Here is a 19,455-nt window from a genome sequence, read left to right as displayed (position 1 = left end):
ACATGGAATAAGTGAGATTGATAAATTACCAAAAAGATAGACAGAAAATCATTTTTCTATGGTTGATCAACCTGAGCCTGACACCTGAGGATGACACCTTAGATTAGAGTTACACTTGAGTCTGACACCTAAGTCAGAGTCTAACAACTGAGGCTGACACCTGAGTCTGAGGCTTATAATACTGCATATACTTCCTGTCTAGCAAACCTGCTCAAACAGTTGTGATACCAGTAATGTATATATAACACCTATATAATAAAGTACAGATCTAGTTATAGAGTGACATTTTTATGTTACATTCTGCAGAGTATATATGTGTGCAAATGTCTGTACCTAGAAACTCATCTATTTAGACACAGCTCATTCTTAAAAAAAACACAATAAGCTTCTGGATGTTGTAATGAGCTGTACTATGGAACTTTTTAGTGTAGTGTTTCATACAAAATCATGCAATTCAATGTAATGTATAAGTTATCTTACAGGTAGGTTTATTTTTGAGGTCTGTAGGATATGGAATGTGTGGTGATAAGATTTTTCTGGTCCAACATTTACCCAGGAAAATATTCTAATCATTATAGTTATACATGATGCAGGGTGTCCCTGTGCTGTTGTGCTGCCCATCTCTGCCATGTCTCTCTTAGTATATACAGGCTGGCACTGCCCTATTGGTCTCTATTAATATATACAGGCTTGCACTGCCCTATTGGTCTCTGTTAATTTATACAGGCTGGCGCTGCCTGGTTGGTTTCAAATATACAAATAGACAGTGGAAGTGACGGACTGCACATCAGCTAATTCTGAGTAATAACAAATGCATGTTCAACATCCCCCACCTGGCCATGACCTTTCTTCGTTGGCTGGAGGCAGTTGAGGCCCAGAATACAGGAGTGGCTGGCTGATGTGGGCTTGAGCAAGCTATGATCAAGGTGCTTGGTATTGGGACTGTAGGATAGGCCTACAGCCTGTCAGGTCTCCAGCAGGTGGTGTGTGCAAGAAAAATGGAGGGATAGACTGATGGAATAAGTTTCTCCCTGGGGGAACCCCTGAGGTGTATATTGGAATCCCTTGATGATGGAAGATGGGGAGCCTATGATGGTGAACAGTCTGATTCAGGGATCTCATGGAGGCACGTTATAAAAATAAACTCACAGTTATTTATTGAAATTTCAACAGCAGAAGATTCAGCAGGCTGGAAAGCTGGTAGGAGATAGTTGTTCTGTAGGAAGGGTTGCCCACAGCCTGGTAGCAACTTCAGGCTGGGCTGGTAAAGATGGAGCTGAGTCCAGACAGTAGACCTCTGCTCAGGGGCTTAGTCTCCTGACTGCCCAAGGTGTCAGGCAACTGGCCTGAGACACCATTGCTTCCTAATAGTGTGTCTGGATGGCAGCTTCTGCATACCCCCTTGGTAATTGACCGAACCACCCACAGCTTGGCAGGAAGGGAACAGGAAGGGAATATAGTCTGGGCCTGGTAGTACACAGCCTGCAGAATGTTCATGCTCTCTACAAAATTGAGGAAAAATAGAGTGCATTTAAACATTGTAGTGAAGACAAAACACCCTCGGTTATTGCTAATGGAAACGGGGTTGGTGTTGATCTAAGAAAATATACAATTAGTAGATATCACCATTAAACCTATGTTTTTTATGTAAAGCGTGGTGTCATGTCCTGTAATCCACTCCTTGCATCAAGGCCTGAAATGTGTCCGAGGTGATCTAGGTGGCATAATCATAGACATATGACATTTTTTGTTTTAAATGCGGCGGTTTTTCCGAATCCGTCGGGTATTCGTTCGGCCACGCCCCCCGATTTCCGTCGCGTGCATGCCAGCGACGATGCGCCACAATCCGATCACGTGCGCCAAAATCCCTGGGCAATTCAGGGGAAATCGGCGCAAATCGGAAATATTCGGGTAACACGTCGGGAAAACGCGAATCGGGCCCTTAGTAAATGACCCCCAATATGTTATAACTGCCGTCTTGTGGTGTTACCCTAGTGGGCGACGTCTAGGTGTCACTGCTTAGACACCAACGGTCGCCTAAAGACCCGCGGTTTACAAAGGCCACACAAGTATCATTGGTTAGAGACAATAGGAAATAAAAGAGATAAGGCAGCACGTCTGGAAAAAGCTAGATGTTTATTCACCCAATGTGGAAGGTGCGACGTTTCAGACCCTCAAACGTCACACCTTCCACATTGGGTAAATAAACACCTACCTTTTTTCTAGGAGTGCTGCCTTATCTCTTTTATTTCCTTTGGCAATCGTTTGCTTACCTTGAGTCTGGTCAGCGGAGGCTTGCATCCACATTGGGACCCTAGTCCCCTCCTTCACGGTGATGCTCTACCTTCACAGTTGTACTTATCTGGTTAGAGACAATAGATATGTTAACTCTTGCCCTCTCAGTCAGTGTTTCCAGCTGCTATTACAAAGTATTCCACTTTTGGAAACCTCCTATAGAGGTGATAAGTCCAATGGTCAAATAACTAAATATACATGATAAATAGATCCCAGTAACCTGTACAAAGCTGTAGATGGTCTAGTTCTCAGAACAAGGCAAGGTATTTACAAATATTGCACATTACCCAGAGGAATAACAGAGGACAAGGGACACTTACTTAGGTATATACAGACCAGAGGTGGGCACCACCTGAACCGTGTTTGGCCTTGCTTCATCAGGGGTATGTGTGTATGTACCTGTGTATGTGTCCCTTGTCCTCTGTGTATGTGACCTTAATCAACAAACCTTTTCCTCCTTTCCTTTTTTCATTTAAAAAACTGTGAATGTTGCTAAAAATATTTCTTTGTATCTATGTAGCCATTAACAAATATAGAAGTTATAATATCTTTAACTTTACAATATACGCAAATTGCGTCATTGTAATTTTGGCTCGCAACTGTATGCAAATTTAGACAGTACTTATACACATATAATAGTGACAGTATTCTTGCATTTATGTATCAATATAAAGAAATACTTACATGTTCAATGTCAATATATCATCACATGACATTTGGGGAAAACACCCACAACGTTATTTCCGATAGCGTTCTTGGTCTTAAATAGACTTCCCTGTACCATGTTCTTTTAGGTATGAGTAAGGACAGTCAAACGGCACATGACACATGCACATGAACAAAAAATTAAAGAATTTAAGTATTGTGTTTTCTACTTTTACATTAAAGGAAACCTACCAGTTAGAATGGCAGGGGTAAGCAGTAAGTACTGAGTACCAGCTCAGGGTGAGCTGGTGCCGGTACTTACTTTCGTTAGTGTTATTAACCGCTGTATCGCGGTTTTAACACTTTTTAAGCCTCTTCTGCTCTAAAGTTTAAAAGTGTTAAAACCACTTCTATATTATATTATAACTTCTATATTTGTTAATGTCTACATAGATACAAAGAAATATTTTTAGCAACATTCACAGTTTTTTTAAATGAAAAAAGGAAAGGAGGAAAAGGTTTGTTGATTAAGGTCACATACACAGAGGACAAGGGACACATACACAGGTACATACACACATACCCCTGATGAAGCAAGGCCAAACACGGTTCAGGTTTTAACACTTTTTAAGCCTCTTCTGCTCTAAAGTTTAAAAGTGTTAAAACCACAATACAACGGTTATTAACACTAACGAAAGTAAGTACCGGCACCAGTTCACCCTGAGCTGGTGCTCAGTACTTACTGCTTACCCCTGCCATTCTAACTGGTAGGTTTCCTTTAAGAGTCCATAGGCAATACCTTGTGCACACCCAATGGAGAAATATGACCCGTACTGAGGATTCTTTCTTCTTTATGTTGTGATCTGTGATGGTACTAATTTGAGATGAGCGAGCATACTCGTCCGAGCTTGATGCTCGTTTGAGTATTAGCGTACTCGAAACGGCTCGTTGCTCGGACGAGTATTTCGCCTGCTCGAGATCGAGCTTTTACTTGATCATTTAAGTGAAGAACATGGTGAACACAGTGAACACAGGATCATTTAAGGATCATTACGGATCATTTAAGTGAAGAACACAGTGAAGAACACATTGCAGATGTTTCCATGTGCGAAGAACACATTGCAGATATTTAACACGGGTCATTCCCCTTTTTGAAGTTCCACGAATATTACATTTCATAAAAAAACGAAAAAACAGGACTGACTTCCTTATTTCTCGATAAAATGACACATTTTATTGGTCCCCTTGAAAAATGGATCGGAAAAAGTTCGAGCACTCGAGCATTTTAGTGCTCGCTCATCTCTAGTACTAATCCCTTTCTGGGCAAAGAAGAATTGCCATGTGGAATTCCCGGCTTTAATTGGAGGTATAGACACATTCATCCTACCCCTAAGTGGGCTCTAGAAAACCTTCTGGACAATGGGAGGTCATAGAGTTATGGATTTATGAGATTCATCTGGCCATACAGTGCCTTTTGCGACCGAAAATGATCCACTTACTATACTCCCATCGAGAATTATTCTCAAACAAAGCCTCCAGAACATATTGAGACTCAAGCTTGTTTCCCACCCACTGCCCTGATCTCAGAAATAAACCTGGCATTTGGATGGCAAAGACCATATTATAGGGCACATTTTTTTGTGTGATTTTAGAGCAACTTTGTAAATACTGTCAATGATTCATCTGCTCTGGGTCTTTGAAGCTATTCCTTCCTGAGAGTTATTTAAGCCTTTTGATATTAGACTGGGGCAGGGAGGCATAGTGGTGAATGTGATATGTATACTGGCACTGATGTACAGAGTTGATGTATATAATGCAATGTTTTGGAGGATATGCCCCCTTTCTTAAGCCCTTTGAGCTACATGCAATATAGGCAGGGTCTCCTAAAATTCAAGCAACTATATTGGCATCATCCAATAACTTTGAATAAACCCTTCAATTTCACAAGTGCAGAATATTGCTGCTGTCAACTTGACAAATGCTACATTGGTATCTACAGTATATATATTATTATGACTGTCATGGTCAATGTTGTGTTTCTGTTGTGAAATTGGGAGGAATAGAATCTAAATATGCCTAGTCCAAAAATAATCTTAGATGTTCAGCTTCTCTCTGGATATATTACAGTGTTGCTTAAAATCAGTTGTGTTGTTCATTGCAAAGTTATCTGAAGTTATCATAACGCTTTCAATATGGGATCTTTTCAGAAACAAACAGGAGTCTGAATTCCAGGAAGCAATTTTAGTATAATATAAATATGCATAAAAGAAGCACAAAGTATGATTAAATACAAGTTGGTGGTAGAGGACCTACAGATAATGACTGAAGGTTTCCTGAGCTAAAGTAAAAGCAAGGCAATGATTTCACCACACGACTGACTACAAATACAGTAGAAGTTGTCAAAATGAGCCCAATCCTTAATGCCACTTATGTTCTTCTGATTCATTTTTGTAATAAATATCTTGTTTTTAGATTTGGTTTTATTAAGATGTTCCACAGTTTAGGTAAGAATATGCAAACCATTATCCCATTACCTGAAGCCAATATAGCAAACACTTCTACAATAACCATACTTTTCCCCTTACTGCTCAGATAAGCCGGAATGGTGCCGATCCAGACACTGCAGAACACCAGCATGCTGAAGGTGATGTACTTGGCCTCATTATACACATCTGGTAATGTCCTTACCATAAAAGCCAGAACAAAACTCAAAGCTGCCAGGAACCCCATATAACCCAACATGAGGTAAAAGGCCAGTTTTGAGCCCTCGTTGCACTGCATAATGATCTTTCCTGGAAAAGAATCCATGTCTAACTCCTGGAAAGGAGGGGAAAATGACATCCAGATTATTCCATTCAGGACTTGGAGAGATGAAAGGATCATCACTACAGAGTATGGAAGTTTTACACCCATCCATCTTCTCCAGGAGCTGTCCGGAGTGGTGGCCTTGAAAGCGATGCAAACCACGACGGTCTTGGCCAAGATTGAAGACAACACAACAGTGAAGACGATCCCAAAGGAGATATGGCGGAACATACAGGTTGTGTCCTCTGGTTTACCAATGAAGAGGAAAGTGCAAAGCAAACTGAGCTGGAGAGAAATAAGGATGATGAAGCTGAGGTTACGATTATTAGCTCTGACCACCGGAGAATTCCGGAAAAACACAAATATTCCAATGATTAATAAAACCACAAAAGAAGATATTAGAGAAAATAATAAGAAAACATATGCTACAACATCCACTTCATAAGAGAGAAATTCTATAGATTTTGGGAAACATTTGTCCCTTTTCTCATTTGGCCACTCAGAAGTCAAGCACTTTTGACAGTTTTCAGCATCTGAAATATATTAATGCAAATATTGTATTACTAAAACAACTATAAATGATAATCATGAGTACAGTTGGGTACTTCTGTTTTGTAGGGAAGCAGGGACTCCTCGCATCTCATATATATATGTATGTATAGACTGAGCCCTGGTGTTGGCCTTATAATCTTCCAGAACTCGTCTCTACCACCCTGCCTGCTGGTGCGTAATATGTAAATTTTTATCAGCTTGTGTCCTCTTAACAATTTTGCCAAATGGAGATGCACCAAAATTATCGAGCAAAGGAAGCACATCACAAAGTAGCAATTCTTACAGTGTGCGGCAGAAAATGCCACTTTTTCCATGTCCTCCACGAAAGCTACTACATGGTCAAGGCATTTTTCTTTTCTTTTTTAGAGGTTTTGCAGACTTTGCAGGTGAATGATATATTGACCATGTCAACAAATTTCTAAGTAACTTGTTAAGGTTCTCAGTACTGATCTCATCCTATTACTTTGTACCCACTATATATCAGCCCCTGTGTGCTGAAAAGAAGAGCAACATTTGCAATTATTGTCCAGTCGGATCCTCGCTCTGTGACTTTATATTGGTTTTCTTTTTGGAAAGGTGGATCTATGTCCCAGCATGATGGAAGCATCCTACAGGGCAAAAGTAGTTTTCCATATCAAATCCCACGGACCAAGCAGTTGGTTAAAAAACCTTTGTCTTTATTCAGATCACATTAAAATCATATACAGACAAACCGACATTTCCAACGCGTTTCAGGCGCTAAATGCGGCCTTCATCATGGATGGAAGCATCCTACACAGACATAGGCTGGGACATCTACAGATTGTGACAGGATGATAGGAAAATCGTAAAAATGCAAAATACTGCACAAACAATTGATGGTGGTTGTGTCAGTGGAACCGCTGTTATCATTCCACAGCTGAATCTAAAAGTTATGTTATAAAGATTTAAATAACATTTTTTATGTAAAATTTTGTACATAACCTGCTTGCCTTAGCCAAAGCAGGTTATTTTAATTTTATTTACAGTCACCTTGAGTCTTGTTGCTAGATTTCTCTTTCTCGCTTTGGTACAGGTTTAGTTTACATATATATGTTCTGTATGTTAAAGCTGGGATTAATAATACAATCCAATATTATATTTCATATCATTATATGTATGTTCATGAAAAAATAAAAACAGTTTTTAATATATAACACCATCTATATCTGCTGCACTTTATAGGTCATCGGGTCCATATACAAACCCAATGAGAGATTACAAATGCAAAAGCATTGTGAAATGAAGCAATAGAATAAAGATCTCCAATAATTGAGGCAAATGGCACAATACAGGGCATGTACAATCCAGTATTTATTATTTTAATAAACAAACAGTAACAGCAGTGTCAGGATCAGGGGTAATGGACCCACAGAACCACTGTGATTGATGACGTACGCCGACAACTGGGAGCGAAGTCTAAGTGGCTCAAGGTTTCACCAGAGCCCTGCGGCAAAGCGGGTTGGACTATCTGGGGCAGGATACCAACAGGTCGCTCCTCAGGTTCGGGATGGTAGCCAAGGTGAGGTGCAGAATGGTAAGGCAGAGACAGAGTTGTGGACAAGCAGGAGGTCAGGACAGGTGGCACAGGATCAAGGTCAGGAGCGTAGCGGAAGGTGACAATGGAAATCACACTGGCAAAAGAGAACAGCTTTCTCTGAGGCATTGGGCACAAAGATACTGCAGCTTTTGCAAGAATAGGCTGGCTATTTATTACAGCAGGGAACAACAAGCACCAATCAGTGGTGAGCTGGCACTTTAAGTCGCAGGGAGCCGGCGAGCATGTCGTAGGAGGTGGTGACATGAGCAAGAGACATCGCTGGAGTGCGGTCAGGTAGGCCACCTGGCTGCAGCAGGGCTGAGGGACATAGTGTGCACAGATGCCTGTGACAATACCTTCCGTTCAGCCTCCACCTTTCTTGGTCTTGTGAAATCTCTGGAGAACACCGCTGTCCAGTATGTTGTCTTCGGGCTTCCAGTAACTTTACTCTGGGCTGTACCCCTTCCAGTTACAATGAAGAATCACTTTCCTCTAACCATTTTCATATCCATAACCTCCTCTACCTCCAGAGCAGGAGGAGGTACTTCCCAGGAGAAGTAGATGACAAGCTTCATAAGAGAGACATGGAAGGAGTTTGGGATGCACATGGTTGGAGGAAGATGAAGCTTATACACCACAGGGTTAATGCGCTTTAGCTCCTCAAATGCACACTAGAAACAAGGACCTGGTTTATGGCCGGGAGGAATTTTTACAGACAGACGTAACTAGTCCCAGGGTCAACATCTGCAAAGGGTTTGTATGCTCTCCTTGTGTTTGCGTGGGTTTCCTCCGACTCCTCCATTTTTTTCCCACACTCCAAAACATACTAGTAGGTTGATTAGATTGTGGGCCCTAATGGGTTTAGGGACCGATTTGGAAAGCTCTGTGCAGTGCTGCGTAATCTAGGTGCACTTTATAAAAAGAGACCAGATAATAAATATACCCCACAGACTGGATGACAAGATCCTTCCAAAAGATAATGCCACTCCTCTAAGGCAAGCTTAATGGCCAGAAGTTCCCAATATCCTATGGAGTAGTTCCTCTCTGCGGAACACTGCTTCAGCCGCCTGAGGCCAGAGTTTATACTCAGAATTTTTATTTCTCAGTGCCACAATGAGAGACACGAGGGAGGAGAAATGTGGTACACACCCGACCTAGCTCTAATTTGGTGAAGACCTCAGCTCTGCATATGCGGTCAAAGAGTTCCGTAATCAGAGGTTGTGGGTAGCAATTCCTCACTGTAATCTTGTTAAGACCACAATAATCAATACACGGATGGAGTGAACCACCCTTCTTGGTCACAAAGAAGAAACCAGCACTGGCAGGGGAAGAGGACTTGCAAATGAAACCCTTCTGCAGATTCTCTTTCACATAGCCTGACATAGTCGCAGTTTCAGGCACAGACAATAGGTACACCCGACATTTTGTAGGAGATGTGCCCGGCAGCAACTGTGTAGGGCAGTTCAGGGATGGTGCATTGGAGTCTCCACTTGCTTCTCTAGGAAGACATCATCAAAGTCCATATAAGAAGTGGAGAGACCCCCAGTGGCTTGGAGGAGACCAAAGAAGACATAGTGGCCACAGAATGGAGTCTCATGAAACAGCGTGACTGATATCAGCGTGACAAAGAATTTCCCCAGTCTGCCAGTTGTGCATAGGTGCATGATGCATAACCATGGAAGGCCCAAAAGTATGGAGGATATAGGGGGGAGCACATAAAATGACAATCTCTCTGTGTGCAACTGCCCAACTTGCAGACATAGAGGCTTGATGCAGTACCAGACTAGATCACAGAGAGCTTTGCTCTAACCTAGAGACGCTTCTCTCAAGAACGCTAGGATTGTGCATTTCCCGGTCGCTGTGGACGGACTGGACAAGTCTCAAGAAAGTCTCAAGTCTGGCACAATAGTGGCAGAGCTTCTCCTGTTTTCACCTGGAGCACTCTTTAGGTGTCAGACGAGCTCTATCCACCTGCATGGGCTTCTCTGCAGCATAAACGGAGGGCGGCAGAAGGGGTCTTTGGAAGACTGGAACCGAATGTCATTCCAAGTGGCCAGGGAAATGAGGTAACTCAGCAAAGACTGCAGGTCCCATGCCAGACAGTCCTTATTCAAAGGTAGTGACCAAAGCCACTTTATTCCAAGAAAGCTCAGAAGCTAGAGTGCAGAATTGAACCGTGTAGTCAGATAGACAAGTCCCCTTGGCGCAAGTTCAGCAGGGCAGTTTTAACAGATGACGCCAGGGTTTGCTCCTCAAAGACGGACAGGGATTCAGCGAGAAATGTGTTGATATTAGCTTTGACCAGGTCCTTCCTGTCCCGTAGGGTGGCGGCCCATGCCAGGGCTTTCCCGGAGAGAAGACTGATCATGAAAGCCACCTTAGATCGATCTGTGGCAAACTGTGAAGACATCAGTTCAATGTTTAAGGAGCACTGCGAGACGAAACCCCCGCACATTTTGGCATCTTCATCATATTTGGATAGCATAGATAATCGCATTGTAGGTTCTGTAGTAGGTAGGGTAGCCACAGTACTGAAAGGTGATGCGGGATTCGTATGCTGCTGCTGAGTAACAATTGCTGCAAGATGGTGGTAAGCTGGCCCTGCACATCAATTTGCTGGGACTACTGAGCCATGATGGTGGTGATATCAGCCAGTTCAGGAAGTAGAGCTGTGGCGGGATCCATGGCTGGATCTTACAGTGAGGGTCAGGGTATTGAACCCACTGAGCCACTGCAATTGAAGATGTAAGATGTCACCTGGGAGCCGATGGTAAGTGGCACCAATTTTTTGCCAGAGCCCACCAGGTCGCTCCGCCGGCACAACTTTGCTTGCAGTTGTGGCCAAGGCGAGGTGCAGAATCGTAATACAGAGACGGACTCATGGACAGGCAGGAGGTAAAGACAGGCAACAGGGGACCAGAGTTGGGGACGTAGCGGAAGGTCAGGACAAGCAGCAAAGGATCAAGGTCAGAAACGTGGCAGGAGGTCACAACGGAAGTCCTGCAGGAGAAAGCAGTAATGCACCTTCTCACCACCATCTATGTCCTTAGGTGCTGATGAGATTGTGATGATAGAGGGGAGGAATGCCCAGGCATCAGTACAAATATCCTGCTGACCTAGAGAGATCTGGGGCTCCAGCTTTTGACCTAGCAATGTCCTTGGCATCCACACATATTTATGATGTAATCCAAGTAATTGTCCTTCGAATTCTGTAACATTTTGAGCTTTACTGCAGCTAATTGTCCATTAATTTTAAATAGGATATTATGTAAAAATGTTTGCCACACCTTCTCTGACAGATTCTGCTTCTCTGGACTGCATGTTGGGTCTGATTATTATATAATGGTGATTGTTATCAGACCAGACACCGGCGATCCAGAATAATCAGACAGAATATGGAGAAACCAGCAGGTAAATATAGGACTGCACTTACTAAGATTGGCCACAGAAAAATATGTTTCTATGCAATAACCAAATTACTGAGCAAGACCAGAACAAGCAGGACTCTAAGTGTAAAAGCGAGGCTGCAAGGTAACACTGGGGGACAAGGGATCAAGTCGAGGGTGGGGGGAACCCCTCCTTACTGGCCACTCCCGTGGGACTAGGGACTCAATTCTGTATACCGAAAGGTAAACTTTTATCTTTATCTTCTTTTAAAAAAGCCAGTTTTACTTCACAAACAATTTGGCAATGTGTAAACTATTCTCTATAGGGACATGGGGGAGCCAGGAAAAAGGGTTCCTTATGAAAGGTTCCCTTTAAGGACTAATTTGGTCATTTAAAAAGCGCAGACTGACAATCACACAGGTTCTTAAGTGGGATTAAAATGTCCCTCATGGGTGTTTTTAAAAAATTTTTAATGCACAACACAAATATAAATTACTTAACATTTTTCCCCAGCTCACATAACTGTTCTTCATTTGATGTGCGCAGGGATGAGCAGAACCAATGGGGTTCAGTGGGTTTGGCCAAGACTTTAATAAAGGATTAGTTTGAGTTTGCAAACTGAGGGAAAATCTGGTGGCATTTGAAGTTTTTATACCATAATAAGTGCCAAAATCAACCAGGGGTGTAACCAGCAGAGAGGGAGCCAAACCTGAGCTTCTAGCTGATGTTCAGGTTCAGGGATCCCCTCAGGTCCATAAGGAACATTGTGGTTCAGGTTTACTCAACACTAATTATGCAGCGATTCTGGATCTTAGAGACTCCTTCCATGTGCCCTTTATCTATTGTTTAGAAATCTGACTGTTCTTTCCTCAGTTTGATGTTTTATTACCAGTTTCATTGGAAATTTCTCCTTCAGAACATGAGACGCAGTCGTAGCAGCAGATTTGGTCTCCTTGTTTCACAGCTTTCCTGAAGCCTGGAGAACACTTTACTGAGCACCGGCTATAAGGTGTCTAAGAAAGAAAAAAGTTACGTAAGAACATCTAAATATTAGGAAAAATAAGCATGATGTCTATATTCTCCTTCATTAGGGTCACTTGGATGACAACTATTTCCAAGGTCCTCAGTGCCGTTTGTTTGGAAACCTTTTTTGTCTGGTTGCTGCACTCGGTCTTCCCAAGGTGGAGGAGTTTAGCTCTTTCTCATCCTGTTTTATACATTGAGCACATATATTTGTGTTTCAGATAATGGATATGTCTTACCGTACATATAAAATGATCATCACGTCATTGGCGTGTAAGTAAGTGCATTGGCTGCAACACAATTTTAATCTTAACGTCAGCTGCCTGCCCCCGGATTTCTGTCGCATGAAAGCCGGCACCGCTGCACCAAAATCCGATCGTGTGCGACACAATCCCCTTTTAAACACCTGTTCCAATGGCGCAAATCCCGAAAATGTTGGGAAATGCGATGGAAATGTGATCCGTGGACCCTTAGTAAATAATCCTCATTGAGTAGTGACGTTTGGAGGCAGGGTCAGGAAGACGGGTGGGTGAGGGTAGGCGATCACCTAAGGTGCTACCCTGAAACACGACTGGTGGTGTTGTCCTGGCTCTGAAAAATAATCAATGGTATGTAGATCTCTGAGGCACACATACCAGGATTACAGGATGCAGGCAGCACAATAACCCCGATGCCCACACTCTTAGCACACAACTAGGAGCCAGGTTGTCATTTGTTTGCCGCCTGCACTATATCAGTGCTGAAAGACCAGACAAGCATCAGGAAGCTTTTAATCTCTGACTGCACCTCTGGATCCGCCTCTCTCCCCGACAGCACCTCTGGCCCAGCCCATCTCCCTGACTGCACCTCTGGCCCTGCCCCTTTCCCTGACTGCAGCTCTGGCCCTGCCTCTCCTTGACTGCATTGGCTTCCAGCAGTCAGCTCCTGCCATATGGGTACAGGACACATCAAGAGATATATCAAGAAAAAGGAGCCTCGTAATGTATCAGGCTTCGCCAGAGAAGCAGCTGGACTATCACACACCAGTATGTATGTGCATGAGGTGGGTCTGTGTACTGTATGGGAATGTCAACATCTGCAAAGAGTTTGTATGTTCTCTCCATGTTTGAGTGGGTTTCCTCTGGGTCCTCCGGTTTCTTCCCACACTCCAAAACAAACTGGTAGGTTGATTAGATTGTGAGCCCCATGGGGACAGGGAACAATTTGGCAAGTTGTGTGCAGAGCTGTGTAATCTGTGTGCGCTATATAAATAAAGGGATCATTATAATTATTATTATAATGACTAATTCTGTATCCTGTATGTAAATGAATGTATACTGTACATCTACCTAGGTCTGTATATGTATGTGCATGAGGTATGTACTGTATGGGAATGACTGTATGGGAATATACAGGATATACTGTATATGTTTCTATATATGTGACTGTGTATTTATACTGTATGCACATGCAACATGTCTTTATCCAGTATAAGTTGTTAAGTTATACATTTCCAGAAGTAATTACTGAGAAATTGTTAAAACTGCATTGGGCGTAGTTCATACAGATGAAATTCTGTTTCTTGGGATAGTCGAGGCAGGGGCGTTGCTAGGTCAAAAGATCCGGGGCTCATGCCTTGGATCTTTTAGCCGGAACCCCCGATCTCCCCAGGTCAGCAGGACCTGTGAAGATGTCATGATCACATGACCTGCAGGGGAAGCCCATGCAGAGAGCAGCACCAGTGAGGTGAGTGGGAAACATAAAAGAGACTAAGGGAAAGGGGAGAACATGGGGGGGCGGGCTGTGTGGGCACATTACTCACTGTGGGGGCTGTGGGGGCACATTACTTACAGGGGGGCTGTGTGGGCACATTACTTACTGGGGGTCTGTGTGGGGACATTACTTACTAAGGGGCTGTGTGGGCACATTACTTCCTGGTGGGGCTGTGTGGGCACATTACTTATTGGGGGCTGTTTGGGGACATTACTTACCGGGGAGCTGTATGGGCACATTACTTACTGGGGGGCTGTGTGCGGCACATTACTTACTGAGGGGCTGTGTGGGCACATTACTTCCTGGTGGGGCTGTGTGGGCACATTACTTACTGGGGGGCTGTGTGGGGACATTACTTACTGGGGAGCTGTGTGGGCACATTACTTACTGGGGGGCTGTGTGCGGCACATTACTTCCTGGGGGGGCTGTGTGGGCACATTACTTACTGGGGGCTGTGTGAGGACATAACTTACAGGGGGACTGTGTGGGCACATTACTTCCTGGGGGGCTGTGTGGGCACATTACTTACTGGGGGGCTGTGTGGGCCCATTACTTACTGCGGGCTGTGTGAGGACATTACTTACAGGGGGACTGTGTTTGCACATTATTGGAGGGCTGTGTGGGCACATTACTCACTGGGGGGGCTGTGTGGGCACATTCCTTACTGGGGGGGCTGTGTGGGCACATTACTCACTGGGGGGCTGTGTGGGGCACATTACTCACTGGGGGCTGTGTGGGGCACATTACTCATGGGGGGCTCTGTGGGCACATTACTTACTGGGGGGCTGTGTTTCTGTAGTCGTATATATGCCCTCAGTAATGTTATTGGCACAACCAAATGTGAGGGCTTATGTACAGGAGCTGGCAAGTGCAATACAAATGCATTGTGGCCCATGTCCTGGACCTTTCATAACCCTAGCAATGCCACTGAGTTGAGGTATGTGGTGGGTTGGAGCCAGTGAAATCAGATTTGTGCCCCTTTCTGAACCCAACTCACTTGAACCAATTGATAAATTTCCATCTGACTGTGTGATCTCCCTCCCCACTTCTCTTGTCTAGAATCAGTGTGGCTGGTGTCAGTGGGCAGCGCAAACTGAGGGCACTTCTGTTACCCATCCGTTATACAAAATGGCAAAAATAGCACCGCTACCCACATTATTTATGCTGTTAACCCCTTAGGGACGCAGCCTATTTGTACATTAAGGCTCAGCCATATTTTTTTTTAATTTTACCAGTGTCTCTTCCTGTGGTAAAAAAATTTCAACACTTTACTGTGTCCCTGTGATTTTGAGACTGTTTTCTGGTGAGACATTGAAGTTTATGTAAGTATTGACATTTCTGTGATCTGTTCCTTTTTGGGGGTAAAGTTCAATAATTTAGGAAAAATTTTTAAAAATTACAATTACAAGTTTCAAATGTTCTACATTTTAGACAAAACGTCACACCACAATTTTTTTTTTTTTTTTTGGTAGAAAGCTTTTGCCATTGGTCTTTTTATTCCCATCATTTGTTTTACATTTTCTTTTTTTTTTACAGATGTGAAAAGGTTTGTAAGTTTTAGTAGCAGCTTCTCAGATTTTCAAGAGATTTGAAAAAAGCTACATCGTATGAACCTAACATCTCAAACTATTCAAATCAGCATTTTAGAAATTTTGTAACCCTTAATTTTAATAATGGATTTGAAATTTTGAAATTTTATTTTTTGTATTAGATTATTCTTAATTAGCCTTAAAATGGACACATTCAGAAGAAATATGAGGAAAGAATACATACCAAAATTTTGCTTCCTCTGAGTACTACTCTGGGATTTATATGTGAACATTTGTGCATGTTTATTCACAAGTATAATGTATGAATGTAGTGTGTGTCAGTGTGTTTGCTTGTACAATTTTATGGTTTGTGTTAAAACACCCATCCCCCCTGCACTGTATAAAGCCCCTACTCTATATAACCCACCCACACTGTATAATGCCCCCTCGCACTATATAACTACTCCCTGCACTGTATAATGTCCCTACTCACACTGTATAAAGCCCCCTCACACTGTATAACCCACCCACACTGTATAATGCCCCTACTCTGTATAACCCACCCACACTGTATAATGCCCCTACTCTGTATAACCCACCCACACTGTATGATGCCCCTACTCTGTATAACCCACCCACACTGTATAATGCCCCTACTCTGTATAACCCACCCACACTGTATGATGCCCCTACTCTGTATAACCCACCCACACTGTATGATGCCCCTACTCTGTATAACCCACCCACACTGTATGATGCCCCTACTCTGTATAACCCACCCACACTGTATGATGCCCCTACTCTGTATAACCCACCCACACTGTATGATGTCCCTACTCTGTATAACCCACCCACACTGTATAATGCCCCTACTCTGTATAACCCACCCACACTGTATGATGCCCCTACTCTGTATAACCCACCCACACTGTATAATGCCCCTACTCTGTATAACCCACCCACACTGTATGATGCCCCTACTCTGTATAACCCACCCACACTGTATAATGCCCCTACTCTGTATAACCCACCCACACTGTATGATGCCCCTACTCTGTATAACCCACCCACACTGTATAATGCCCCTACTCTGTATAACCCACCCACACTGTATGATGCCCCTACTCTGTATAACCCACCCACACTGTATGATGCCCCTACTCTGTATAACCCACCCACACTGTATGATGTCCCTACTCTGTATAACCCACCCACACTGTATAATGCCCCTACTCTGTATAACCCACCCACACTGTATAACCAACCCCCACACTGTATAATTCTTGGCACTTGCTTTTATAAAACTGTTTTGTGGTGAATACCATACTGTTTAGGTTTTTAATAAATCGACATTTTTTTTTCCAATATAAGACATACCCCGAAAGTAAGACATAGTGGGACTTTTGAGGGTAAAAAGAATGTAAGACACTGTCTTACTTTTGGGGAAACACGGTAATAGAACATCCCCAAATATGTCACCATTTAGGAAACTACACCCCTAAGTGATTTTATTAAGGGCTGTAGGAGCATTTTAACCCCCAACATGTTGGCAAAAATGTAATACAAAATCAATAGTGCAGAGTAAAAATTGCATTTTTTTTCTCAAATATGCCATTCAAGTACCAAATATATTGTGCCCAACTCATGCCACTTTAGACAAACAATATGGAGAACTACAAAAGGAATTTCAGCTTCCACCACGTGTAAATGCCTGACGAGGGAGAGCATGGAACCTCAAACCACCTGAGCGTAGTAAGCATGCAAACAAATATTCCAGCTCGATTCCATCAAATACAGGCCTTTTAATGTAAAAGTTGTGTCTTTATTATCTTCATATTAAAATCACGGACAAATACATCAAAATCTAACGCGTTTCAGGCGCAAAGTGCATCCTACATCATGGATAATGATATCTAAGGGTCCGCGGACTGCACTATCTTCAGATATTCCAACAGTTTCCAACAATTTGTGATTTTTAGCACATGTGATCAGATTTTGGCGCATCGGCGCTGGCTTTCATGCGACACAAATTGGGGAGTGGGCCGTCAGACGATCCGACTTATTCAGACTCATTAAGCGTGGGATTTAACATTTAAATTGTGTAGCAAGCCAAGCACTTGCAACGGGAAGAAGAAAGTGAACTCCGGCGGACCTGATCGGGTGTAAGTGAATTGTAAGTGAAAAGTGCTATTCACACTATGTATTATTTTTTCACACCTGCTAAAAAATAATGATGCGCAGTACCGTGACCCCATTGCTACACTGCAGACAGACCCTGAAGCCTCCTATGCTATAGAAATAAAGTAAATTGTATAATGACCTACCTTATTATTAATCCAGATTATATCCACAGGTGAAATGTTCAGCTGCTGATCTGGAGGAAGTGATTCATCAAATGAACCAATAGATGCTGTGAATCCTAGCAAAGTTTCATCAATTTCTTTATAAAAAGAATTAATAATCTCTAATGGTTCAGAGATTTCACCTTTATGGTTAAAGCATAATCTTGATACCTGCAGATCCTGGATACACGTTATCTTCATGTAATGTCTCAGCTACAACATAAAGTTCCAATAGTTTAAATAATTTATTAACCACGGATAACACTGGATGGCATACTAAGATTATTAACCCCCTAAACATTTGCTCTTTCTTGCAGAAATAGAAAGAACAGATTATAATAATCCATGTTGTTATATGCATTATTGCTGCTCTTTCTCCTGCAGTGAGCAGTGTATCTGAAAGAATTTCACTCCACCTTAAAAAGATTAAAAGGTTATTAACTCTTTGCATATCAATAGTATATCTACCTTGATTTCTTTAATAAAGTACACTGCTCACAAATATAGAGAACTCTTAAACAAGGCAGTGTAACTCCAAGTCAATCACACTTGTGTAAAATCAACCAATCCTGTTATAAATCAACACTGATTGTGAATCGATTTTTCCTGTTGTTGTGAAAATGGATCATACAACTGCAAAAATCATAGTAAAGCAATGACTATAAAGGAGTGGTTTGGTAGGTGGTGACCACAGACCATTTATCTGTACACATCTTTTAGGCTCTGTAGGTGGTCATAACAAACCACTTCTCTGTCTTAACCCAGGTTGGCCCGTCATGGTAAGCTGTGGCAAGAAGGTTAGATGTCTCACAGTGTTCACAGCATGAAGAAGTGAACCAGAGGCAGGCCAGTATGTCAGGAGACAAGGGATGGGGGCTGTAAGAGAACAAAAACCCTGCAGCAGGACCACTGTCTCCTATGTTGTGCAATAATGAATTTAAAATATCAGAAACAGACTTCATGGTGTCCACAGGTCGGTATTGGGTTTATAGCCTAACACCATGCAGGGTGAATGGTATGTTCCAGAGAACATCAAGATTGGCAGATTCAACATTGGTGCTATCAACAGTGATGAGTGGTCCAGAAATTTAGGTTTGGCATCTCCACCTAACCTGAACATGTTGCAGAGCAGCCAATCACACCACCGCATGTCCTTAGCAATTAGTTATGGCTGTGATTAGCTGGGTGTGTCCAATAGGTAGCAATCTGGTCAATCACAGCCATGCCAAAGTGCCAGGGGTATAAAGCTGACTGATTGGCTGCTCTCAGCCCATCAAGCAACATGTTTACATTTTGGGGAGATACATTTTGGGTCTACTCTCAAGGATAAGAATTGGTTCCCACTGAAATGAGTATGAAGACACCAGTGGTGTAGGAAGGCATTTATTTTGGGACCCGCACATGCCTTCATGTGATAACCTGAGGAAACCTGCCTTTCTCAAAGTAAAGACCATATGCTGGTGCAGTGGTTCCTGGGTTCCTAATTATTCCTGACAATTCATGGCTGTAGTGTCAGCACTTATGCTATGTACTGACTGACCTGATCTGGGACATCATACAATGTCAT

This window comes from Engystomops pustulosus, chromosome 1, assembly GCF_040894005.1.
Source record: "Engystomops pustulosus chromosome 1, aEngPut4.maternal, whole genome shotgun sequence".
NCBI lineage: Eukaryota > Metazoa > Chordata > Amphibia > Anura > Leptodactylidae > Engystomops > Engystomops pustulosus.
Note: the sequence above shows the minus strand (reverse complement) of the source record.